This window comes from Nicotiana tabacum, chromosome 2, assembly GCF_000715075.1.
Source record: "Nicotiana tabacum cultivar K326 chromosome 2, ASM71507v2, whole genome shotgun sequence".
Taxonomy (NCBI): domain Eukaryota; kingdom Viridiplantae; phylum Streptophyta; class Magnoliopsida; order Solanales; family Solanaceae; genus Nicotiana; species Nicotiana tabacum.
The window spans coordinates 101,465,570-101,478,406 of NC_134081.1; positions in this window are offsets into that span (position 1 = coordinate 101,465,570).

A 12,837-nucleotide genomic window follows, 5' to 3' on the forward strand; every position below is an offset into this window, starting at 1 on the left:
TGAACTAGTTTTCCGTATTTGCAGTTTGTCTGCCAATCATGTTGGGCGCCAATCAGTTCCTTCCAGTGTTTCAATTTCAAATAGGTGGGAGACACGTCATCTATGACGTTGTAACTCACATTATTGGAATATGATTTTATATTAAAATCTAAATGACCACTAATATAATTATGTACACCTAATGACCTAGCCCATGCAGTTTTACCAGTCCTGCTGGGCCCCTCTAAAATCAGACTCAATGGTCTATCACTACTATTATTCTGTACTGGCCTCGCAGAGGGGTCTTCAAAAACTTCACCTAACCACTGCTCAATATCATCTGGGACCACAAAGCTTTCTGGGTCCCACTTTGAAACAAATATTTGCCTTGGAGGAGCAAAGTGACGATCTAAATTGCCCCTCAACTTATCTAAATCCCTAATGTAATCCACTCTAAATCGTTTGGGCGGTGGCATATTTGTAATTAGAGGCTTGTCACCAATTCAGAGCTCTTGAAACTTGGTGAAATGAATTGGTGACTGGTGACAATATATACTACACGTCCTAAAAGCCTGTTGGATCCAGTTCCTACACGTGGCGTCCATCCGTTATAATATTACCGGATGAACGCGCCCTTCTGTAGCTGGGTCCCACATGTCTGTACTTGTTCACTGTAGATGATGTGACTTGTCTGTGCTTTAATCATTACAAATATGAAATTTAAATTAAATGTGTTCCGTTATAAAAGTCATATCTCATCTGACTTTCCTAGAACTTGATTTTGGGCCAGGCCCAAAGTAAGCCCATTTAATAAATTAATAGACCCAGCATTAGTAATAGGCCCATATACAGAAGTTGTAAATTTCCGGACCCCTCTCCTGGATTGCAAAGCAAGATTGATGGTACCCCTCCTTTAATTTGAACTGGTTTCCCGTATTTGCAGTTTATCTGCCAATCATGTTGGGCACCAATCAGTTTCTTCCACTATTTCAATTTTAAATAGGTGGGAGACACGTCATCTATGACGTTGTAACACACATTATTGGAATATGATTTTATATTAAAATCTAAATGACCACTAATATAATTATGTACACCTAATGACCTAGCCCATGCAGGTTTACCAGTCCTGCTGGGCCCCTCTAAAATCAGACTCAATGGTCTATCACTACTATTATTCTGTACTGGTCTCGCAGATGGGTCTTCAAAAACTTCACCTAACCACTGTTCAATATCATCTGGGACCACAAAGCTTTGTGGGTCCCACTTTGAAACAAATATTTGCCTTGGAGGAGCAAAGTGACGATCTAAATTGCCCCACAACTTATCTAAATCCCTAATGTAATCCACTATAAATCATTTGGGCGGTGGCATATTTGTAATTAGAGGCTTGTCACCAATTCAGAGCACTTGAAACTTGGTGAAATGACTTGGTGACTGGTGATAATATATACTACAAGTCCTAAAAGCCTGTTGGATACAGTTCCTACACGTGGCGTCCATCCGTTATAATATTACCGGATGGACGCGCCCTTCTGTAGCTGGGTCCCACATGTCTGTACTTGTTCACTATAGATGATGTGACTTGTCTGTGCTTTAATCATTACAAATATGAAATTCAAATTAAATGTGTTCCGTTATAAAAGTCATATCTAATCTGACTTTCCTAGAACTTATTTTGGGCCAGGCCTAAAGTAAGCTCATTTAATAAATTAACAGACCCAGCATTAGTAATAGGCCCATATACAGAAGTTGTAAATTTCCGGACCCCTCTCCTGGATTGCAAAGCAAGATTGATGGTACCCCTCCTTTAATTTGAACTGGTTTCCCGTATTTGCAGTTTGTCTGCCAATCATGTTGGGCACCAATCAGTTCCTTCCAGTGTTTCAATTTTAAATAGGTGGGAGACACGTCATCTATGACATTGTAACTCACATTATTGCAATATGATTTTATATTAAAATCTAAATGACCACTAATATAATTATGTACACCTAATGACCTAGCCCATGCAGGTTTACCAGTCCTGCTGGGCCGCTCTAATATCATACTCAATGGTCTATCACTACTATTATTCTATACTGGCCTCGCAGAGGGGTCTTCAAAAACTTCACCTAATCACTGCTCAATATCATCTGGGACCACAAAGCTTTGTGGGTCCCACTTTGAAATAAATATTTGCCTTGGAGGAGCAAAGTGACGATCTAAATTCCCCTTAACTTATCTAAATCCTTAATGTAATCCACTCTAAGTCGTTTGGGCGGTGGCATATTTGTAATTAGAGGCTTGTCACCAATTCAGAGCACTAGAAACTTGGAGAAATGAATTGGTCACTGGTGACAATATATACTACAAGTCCTAAAAGCATGTTGGATCCAGTTCCAACACGTGGCGTCCATCCGTTATAATATTACCGGATGAACGCGCCCTTCTGTAGCTGGGTCCCACATATCTGTACTTGTTCACTGTAGATGATGTGACTTATCTGTGTTTTAATCATCACGAATATGAAATTCAAATTAAATGTGTTCCGTTATAAAAATCATATCTCATCTGACTTTCCTAGAACTTGATTTTGGGCCAGGCGCAAAGTAAGCTCACTTAATAAATTAACAGACCCAGCATTAGTAATAGGCCAACATACAGAAGTTGTAAATTTCCGGACCCCTCTCCTGGATTGCAAAGCAAGATTGATGGTACCCCTCCTTTAATTTGAACTGGTTTTCCGTATTTGCAGTTTGTCTGCCAATCATATTGGGCACCAATCAGTTCCTTCAAGTGTTTCAATTTTAAATAGGTGGGAGACACGTCATCTATGACGTTGTAACTCACATTATTGCAATATGATTTTATATTAAAATCTAAATGACCACTAATATAATTATGTACACCTAATAACCTAGCCCATGAAGTTTTACCAGTCCTGCTGGGGCCCTCTAAAATCAGACTCAATGGTCTATCACTACTATTATTCTGTACTGGCCTCGCATAGGGGTCTTCAAAAGCATCACCTAATCACTGCTCAATATCATCTGGGACCACAAAGCTTTGTGGGTCCCACTTTGAAACAAATATTTGCCTTGGAGGAGCAAAGTGACGATCTAAATTGCCCCTCAGCTTATCTAAATCCCTAATGTAAACCACTCTAAATCGTTTGGACGGTGGCATATTTGTAATTAGAGGCTTGTCACCAATTCAGAGCTCTTGAAACTTGGTGAAATGAATTGGTGACTGGTGACAATATATACTACAAGTCCTAAAAGCCTGTAGGATCCAGTTCCAACACATAGCGTCCATCCGTTATAATATTACCGGATGGACGCGCCCTTCTGTATCTGGGTCCCACATGTTTGTACTTGTTCACTGTAGATGATGTGACTTGTCTGTACTTTAATCATTACAAATATGAAATTCAAATTAAATGTGTTCCGTTATAAAAGTCATATCTCATCTGACTTTCCTAGAACTTGATTTTGGGCCAGTCCCAAAGTAAGCCCATTTAATAAATTAACAGACCCAGCATTAGTAATAGGCCCATATATAGAAGTTGTAAATTTTCGGAGCCCTCTCCTGGATTTCAAAGCAAGATTGATTGTACCCCTCCTTTAATTTGAACTGGTTTCCCGTATTTGCAGTTTGTGTGCCAATGATGTTGGGCACCAATCAGTTCCTTCCAGTGTTTCAATTTCAAATAGGTGGGAGACACGTCATCTATGACGTTGTAACTCACATTATTGGAATATGATTTTATATTAAAATCTAAATGACCACTAATATAATTATGTACACCTAATGACCTAGCCCATGCAGTTTTACCAGTCCTGCTGGGCCCCTCTAAAATCAGACTCAATGGTCTATCACTACTATTATTCTGTACTGGCCTCGCAGAGGGGTCTTCAAAAACTTCACCTAACCACTACTCAATATCATCTGGTTCCACAAAGATTTGTGGGTCCCACTTTGAAACAAATATTTGCCTTGGAGGAGCAAAGTGACGATCTAAATTGCCCCTCAACTTATCTAAATCCCTAATGTAATCCACTCTAAATTGTTTGGGCGGTGGCATATTTGTAATTAGAGGCTTGTCACCAATTCAGAGCTCTTGAGACTTGGTCAAATGAATTGGTGATTAGTGACAATATATACTACAAGTCCTAAAAGCGTGTTGGATCCAGTTCCTACACGTGGCGTCCATCCGTTATAATATTATCGGATGGACGCGCCCTTCTGTGGCTGGGTCCCACATGTCTGTACTTGTTCACTGTAGATGATGTGACTTGTCTGTGCTTTAATCATTACAAATATGAAATTCAAATTAAATGTGTTCCGTTATAAAAGTCATATCTCATCTGACTTTCCTAGAACTTGATTTTGGGCCAGGCCCAAAGTAAGCCCATTTAATAAATTTAACAGACCCAGCATTAGTAATAGGCCCATATACAGAAGTTGTAAATTTCCGGACCCCTCTCCTGGATTGCAAAGCAAGATTGATGGTACCCCTCCTTTAATTTGAACTGGTTTCCCGTATTTGCAGTTTGTCTGCCAATCATGTTGGGCACCAATCAGTTTCTTCCAGTGTTTCAATTTTAAATAGGTGGGAGACACGTCATCTATGACGTTGTAACTCACATTATTGGAATATGATTTTATATTCAAAATCTAAATGACCACTAATATAATTATGTACACCTAATGACCTAGCCCATGCAGTTTTACCAGTCCTGCTGGGCCCCTCTAAAATCAGACTCAATGGTCTATCACTACTATTATTCTGTACTGGCCTCGCATAGGGGTCTTCAAAAACTTCACCTAACCACTGCTCAATATCATCTGGTTCCACAAAGCTTTGTGGGTCCCACTTTGAAACAAATATTTGCCTTGGAGGAGCAAAGTGACGATCTAAATTGCCCCTCAACTTATCTAAATCCCTAATGTAATCCACTCTAAATCGTTTGGACGGTGGCATATTTGTAATTAGAGGCTTGTCACCAATTCAGAGCTCTTGAAACTTGGTGAAATGAATTGGTGACTGGTGACAATATATACTACAAGTCCTAAAAGCCTGTTGGATCCAGTTCCTACATGTGGCGTCCATCCGTTATAATATTACCGGATGAACGCGCCCTTCTGTAGCTGGGTCCCATATGTCTGTACTTGTTCACTGTAGATGATGTGACTTGTCTGTGCTTTAATCATTATAAATATGAAATTCAAATTAAATGTGTTCCGTTATAAAAGTCATATCTCATCTGACTTTCCTAGAAATTGATTTTGGGCCAGGCCCAAAGTAAACCCATTTAATAAATTAATAGACCCAGCATTAATAATAGGCCCATATACAGAAGTTGTAAATTTTCGGACCCCTCTCCTGGATTGCAAAGCAAGATTGATCGTACCCCTCCTTTAATTTGAACTGTTTTCCCGTATTTGCAGTTTGTCTGCCAATCATGTTGGGCACCAATCAGTTCCTTCCAGTGTTTCAATTTTAAATAGGTGGGAGACACGTCATCTTTGAGGTTGTAACTCACATTATTGGAATATGATTTTATATTAAAATCTAAATTACCACTAATATAATTATGTACACCTAATGACCTAGCCCATGCAGTTTTACCAGTCCTGCTGGGCCCCTCTAAAATCAGACTCAATGGTCTATCACTACTATTAATCTGTACTGGCCTCGTAGAGGGGTCTTCAAAAACTTCACCTAACCACTGCTCAATATCATCTGGGACCACAAAGCTTTGTGGGTCCCACTTTGAAATAAATATTTGCCTTGGAGGAGCAAAGTGACGATCTAAATTGCCTCTCAACTTATCTAAATTCCTAATGTAATCCACTCTAAATCGTTTGGACGGTGGCATATTTGTAATTAGAGGCTTGTCACCAATTCAGAGCTCTTGAAACTTGGTGAAATGAATTGGGGACTGGTAACAATATATACTACAAGTCCTAAAAGCCTGTTGGATCCAATTCTTACACGTGGCATCCATCCGTTATAATATTACCGGATGAACGCGCCCTTCTGTAGCTGGTCCCACATGTCTGTACTTGTTCACTGTAGATGATGTGACTTGTCTGTGCTTTAATCAATACAAATATGAAATTCAAATTAAATGTGTTCCGTTATAAAAGTCATATCTCATCTGACTTTCCTAGAACTTGATTTTGGGCCAGGCCCAAAGTAAGCCCATTTAATAAATTAACAGACCCAGCATTAGTAATAGGCCCATATACAGAAGTTGTAAATTTTCGGACCCCTCTCCTGGATTGCAAAGCAAGATTGATCGTACCCCTCCTTTAATTTGAACTGTTTTCCCGTATTTGCAGTTTGTCTGCCAATCATGTTGGGCACCAATCAGTTCCTTCCAGTGTTTCAATTTTAAATAGGTGGGAGACACGTCATCTTTGAGGTTGTAACTCACATTATTGGAATATGATTTTATATTAAAATCTAAATTACCACTAATATAATTATGTACACCTAATGACCTAGCCCATGCAGTTTTACCAGTCCTGCTGGGCCCCTCTAAAATCAGACTCAATGGTCTATCACTACTATTAATCTGTACTGGCCTCGTAGAGGGGTCTTCAAAAACTTCACCTAACCACTGCTCAATATCATCTGGGACCACAAAGCTTTGTGGGTCCCACTTTGAAATAAATATTTGCCTTGGAGGAGCAAAGTGACGATCTAAATTGCCTCTCAACTTATCTAAATTCCTAATGTAATCCACTCTAAATTGTTTGGGCGGTGGCATATTTGTAATTAGAGGCTTGTCACCAATTCAGAGCTCTTGAAACTTGGTGAAATGAATTGGTGACTGGTGACAATATATACTACAAGTCCTAAAAGCCTGTTGGATCCAGTTCCTACACGTGGCATCCATCCGTTATAATATTACCGGATGGACGCGCCCTTCTATAGCTGGGTCCCACATGTTTGTACTTGTTCACTGTAGATGATGTGACTTGTCTGTGCTTTAGTCATTACAAATATGAAATTCAAATTAAATGTGTTCCGTTATAAAAGTCATATCTCATCTGACTTTCCTAGAAATTGATTTTGGGCCAGGCCCAAAGTAAACCCATTTAATAAATTAATAGACCCAGCATTAATAATAGGCCCATATACAGAAGTTGTAAATTTTCGGACCCCTCTCCTGGATTGCATAGCAAGATTGAAGGTACCCCTCTTTTAATTTGAACTGGTTTCCCATATTTGCAGTTGGTCTGCCAATCATGTTGGGCACCAATCAGTTCCTTCCAGTGTTTCAATTTTAAATAGGTGGGAGACACGTCATCTATGACGTTGTAACTCACATTATTGGAATATAATTTTATATTAAAATCTAAATGACCACTAATATAATTATGTACACCTAATGACCTAGCCCATGCAGTTTTACCAGTCCTGCTGGGCCCCTCTAAAATCAGACTCAATGGTCTATCACTACTATTATTCTGTACTGGCCTCGCAGAGGGGTCTTCAAAAACTTCACCTAACCACTGCTCAATATCATCTGGGACCACAAAGCTTTGTGAGACCCACTTTGAAACAAATATTTGCCTTGGAGGAGCAAAGTGACGATCTAAATTGCCCCTCAGCTTATCTAAATCCCTAATGTAATCCACTCTAAATCGTTTGGGCGGTGGCATATTTGTAATTAGAGGCTTGTCACCAACTCAGAGCTCTCGAAACTTGGTAAAATGAATTGGTGACTGGTGACAATATATACTACAAGTCCTAAAAGCCTGTTGGATCCAGTTCCTACACGTGGCGTCCATCCGTTATAATATTACCGGATGAACGCGCCCTTCTGTAGCTGGTCCCACATGTCTGTACTTGTTCACTGTAGACGATGTGACTTGTCTGTGCTTTAATCAATACAAATATGAAATTCAAATTAAATGTGTTCCGTTATAAAAGTCATATTCCCATTCGATGCTTGTTGTGCAGTAATTAGTTCTCCTGTGCGTAAATCCATTTCCATTGCACGTGGGATTTACGTAGATGGTACACCCACAGTTAAGATGGATTGGTTTCCTCTTCACCTGCTTCTTGGCTATTTTGTGCTGAACTTTGATGTTGGGGATTGTACATGGGTTGGGTGATGAAGACGAAGACTGCATTCTTAATGGTCCAGTCTTTTAATGCTGAGTTCTCAGAACCTTCTAGGTAGTCTTTATAGCTGGACCCCTCTCCTGGATTGCAAAGCAAGATTGATGGTACCCCTCCTTTAATTTGAACTGGTTTCTCGTATTTGCAGTTTGTCTGCCAATCATGTTGGGCACCAATCAGTTCAATGGTTTGCACATACAACACCCTTGTCAGTTTTGAGACATTTAACATATAGGGAATCACACATTGGGGATACAATGCACTTGAACAATTAAACGCTTCTACAATGTTTTTGAAATGACTGCGTGTTTCATCTCGGCTTTCACTATCTCTTTTTCACTCTGTAATTCCTTTCTTTCATTTCCACTCTCTCTTTCTCTTTTATTTTGTCATTCCTGGTTTTCTCTTTTGTCTTTATCACACTTTTCTTCTTTTTCTTTCACTCATTACCTCTCAATTTTCTCTCTTTTTTGTTGATTTTCACTTCAATTAACTATGGCTATGATCGAATCTGATGGGGATTGTCTACGTATCATGACACCGCATGAATCAGGCCATTACGTAGTTCAGGGAAATAAATGCAAAATGAACGTAAAGAAATTTTTTGGGGTTTTTCAAATATTTCATTAACAAAATCTTTTTGTTTTTTTCATTACAAAGACTCAAAGACACTGATAACTGACATAAAAGAAAGACATACAGATTTGAAACAAAATAACAACAAACTCGAAATGGACAAAAGAACAAACGGACTTAATGCGACGAAAAAGTAAAATACAGACTCAAAAACTGAACAATCAAGAACACAGATGGGCCTCAAATGTTATTCCGGAGGGCCGCGACACATTAGCTGGTCTCGGCATGGGCCTGAGTGCAATCTCTTCCTGAAGGAACTCTAGATCGGCCATGACCTGGCGAGCGAAATACAATACCGAAGCAAAGAACATAGCTCTAGTCATATTTTCACATTCATGGCATTTCATTGTCGTGTAGTCGGCTATTTCCTTGATTCTGAGCTTGATAGCGCCTTTCTCTTGGATCAATCGCCCGATCTGTTGTTCCTGAACATCCACTATTTGCATAGCCTCGTTGTTTTGGTCTTGCAATTTCAACACATTCTCTTCCAATTGGATAATCAGTGTGTAACAATGTTCTCTTTCTATCTTGAAGTCCTTTACCTGGTAACCCATTTCATTTTCGAGAGTGGCTAACTCTTTCTTCAGAATCGTGACTTCTCTGTCATAACTTTGCTTCACCTGGCGGGCTATCCTTGTCTGCTCTTCTTCATCTTTCTCCACCCTCGCCCGAACTTTTGCCAAATCTTTCTCGACTTTTGTCAGGTCGGCCGCATAGTCATGCATTTTTTGCCTCAAGTTGCTTATGATTTTTTTATCCCTATCACTTCTTACCGACGTCTCGGTGGCTATTTTTATTTCCCGAAGCTGAGCTCGGAGGGCTTCATTTTCCCAGGCCAACCTTTTATTTTCCCCCTCATCTTCAGCGGCTTGCAACCTACTTTCAAATTTGATGGTTTTGACTTGATATTCTAGCTTGCTGATGGTGGTCCGGTATTCCTTCTCTTTGGCTAACCAAACCCACTGCTCTTACGTTGTGTCAATAAATTCCTGCACATGGGGCCTTTTAGTCAGCCTCTCAGACTCGTCATTTTTTGTGACTCTCTTTTCGTACCAAGCGATGTACCCAGGTAGAACCTCGCCTCTCGACAAATCATGTACTCGGGTATTTGCCCCCAAATACTGGCACTCGCTCCAAATTTGACGGACCACGTCTTCGAAAAATTGAGCATCAGAGCGAATTTCAACCACATGAATACTGAGGTCCACATACTTGGGAACTGACTAGCATATTCCAAGTTGTCTCAAAGTTGGTATGGGGCGTATGGCTGGATGCTACGGAGACCTATCAGAAGGAAGTAGGGACCAGTAGCTGGCATATGAACAATCTCATCGATAGGGATCCAACCTAATGTCCACTCTATCTGATCTGCGGTCAAAGATTGAAGGTGGGTGATCCAATTTCTAACCCCCTCTGGCATTACGAATCATGTCACTCGCATACCAAATTCTTCGATGCAGTTTTTTCCGGTAGAACTGTAATTCATGTATCTGATACAATCATAGGTGCGAGGGTACTTTTGGTCTGAGTAGTCCAAACATGGACGACTCCAACTACACGCAAGTTAATATGCCCATCCTTCCTTGGAAATACCAAAAGGCCTAGAAATTCCACCATGAAGACAAAGCATTTATGCATCTCCCACTTTGACTGGCTGCCTTTACTACAAAGTCCATTTTCAGGGTCTTTGATTCCTCCTAAATGCCCGTACCGTTGGTATAGGAAGTGAAAAGTGGAAGCTCCATGTGCCAAACCTTTTGTCTTGATCTGTATACTTATTTTCAGTAAGTCTAGAAACTTGTAGGGAGTGACAGTCCTTGGAGACACCAGATACTTGTGTCTCAATCCTTTCGTACTCCCGGCATAGCGTGACATTTCTTCCAGAGTGGGTGTAAGCTCGAAATCTGAGAAGTGAAAATATTGTGGGCTGGGTCCCAAAATGATACTAGTGCCTCTATCAGATCACTTCTGGGTTGAATCTTTAATAGTTTTGTGAGCGCCCCCAAGTATTGATTGACTCTGTCTCGTCCTTGTTTTCTCAAATCTTCCCACCATATGTGGAGTGTCAGTGGGATCTGGTCCATAACCCTCACAGGTAAAATTCTGAACAGTGCTCATTCTGCACATTTTTAAAATTAGGGTGACTGGGTTAAAACATGTGAATTTTGTTTAAGAACTAACCAACAAAAAATTAATTTTGCAAAACCCAAGTTAAAACAAAACACGACTACTTTTGCAAATATGGCCCTTCAGCACTTCGGAAGGGAAGATTTTAGGGTTGTGCTTGCTAAGTGGCCTAAAAATTGAAAAAGGACCATAGGTGGCTATTCTTACAAAAAGGCCTTACGGCGTCCCGTCGGGACATTTATGGCTATTTGGACAAAAATGGCATCACCTGACTTTATTTATGACAAAATGACAGCATTTCATATTTTGGTTATTTTTTTGCAAAACGAGGCCGAACCCGATGAAGGTTGCCTCGTATCTCACATCCGGTGAGAATCAAACCTGCGTAGTTCGGTCAGTTTTGACACAAAACGGAAAAAACATGACTTTCAGAAACGTTGGCTTATTTGGAAATGGCTTTTCTTTTTCTTTCACTTTTTCCAAAATTTCGATTTCAAATACCTGAATTTTCAAAATCGGGTAAATTTCTCTCTCCTACCTCACTCTTGATTTTTGTTGATTTTCCTTCCCCATTCTAGAAGTCAGTCAACATGGGAGTCGAAACAAATAAATGCACAAGTAGCACGTAAAATACATCAGGATGGTCTTTTAATTTGGGTACACGTGTCCTAGACGGACCCAACCCCTGTGTTGAGTCCCCAAAGTCAAATACACGTGATGCAAACAAACGTTACTACTAGGGATCCGGCATGAAGTTATGTTATTCTAGGTTTGAACCCGTCTTACCCAAGGTGTGTTGTTCTAAAAGCCTATTGTGCATTTTATCTTTTACCGCTTTTAATTAAATTGTAACTGCTTTTTAGTATTTATGGGTTTATTTTTTGAATAAGTTACGATATCGTACACTTGTTGTTTTGGTACACATTGCAAACCGCTCTACGTGAAACGCACCTGCGATTTACAACATGTTTATTATTATTATTATTTGAAGTTAGAGTCGAGTCGCATGAAATGCACTCCCAATTTTGGAATTATGTATCACGACTATGCCAAGGGAACCGTACCCATTGTCGCAATGATTTATTTACGCTCCTAAAGAAAACTACGATATTTATGAATCATTTTCCTAAACTACCTTTAAGATTTGCTGTAAGGTTTCAGCATATGGAAACGTTGAGGCATGGAAGATGTAATCCAATTACTTAAACCTTTGTTAGATTGATGTATGACTATATCATTATAGGCTCGAACCTATGTGACTCTAAGTATTAAGACTAAGCCAATACAGAAAAGGGGTCTATATTTGGAATCAATCTGATTTTACCAAGTCATTAAGGCCCTTTTTGGCGTGAATAAATGGGCTTCACATTGAAGCCCAAAGCATCATTTGATCTTTTGGTACCAAGGTCATGACTCCCGTTTTTGTTCTGTCCTTTTGTTGGGCCAACCTTTTAGTCCCAACAGCCTTGATTTGTTCACAGCAGAAATTATGAAATTAAATCAACATGATAGAATTGCATATGAAATCAACATACAAGGTCGTGATTGTTCTTTAATACACGCAAAAATCTATAACCAATTAATCTTATCTTATATTTATAGCCTATGTGACGAATTGATGAACAATAGTTTTCATAACTAAACACCTTTTGAAATCTGAATTAAGCTAAATCTAGTTTTTAGATTCATGGCCACATTCCAATTCCAATTTTACACAATTAATGACTCATGAAAGAACTATATGATCAACTCATCTTCTAAATAAAGTTTCTTCTATCCAAGAGAAACTAAATTCAACATGAAACTTTGTAATCCTTCATTTTTGTCCTATGATTTTTCAACTCATGAAATTATAACACTTAGAGAGATAACCTTAACACAAAAGTTTAAGCCAACAAACGCCATACATGACTAGTTTCCATTGAAAAATGTCTGAGTACAATCAAGAGTTTCATGTGTCTAAACCCTCTGCT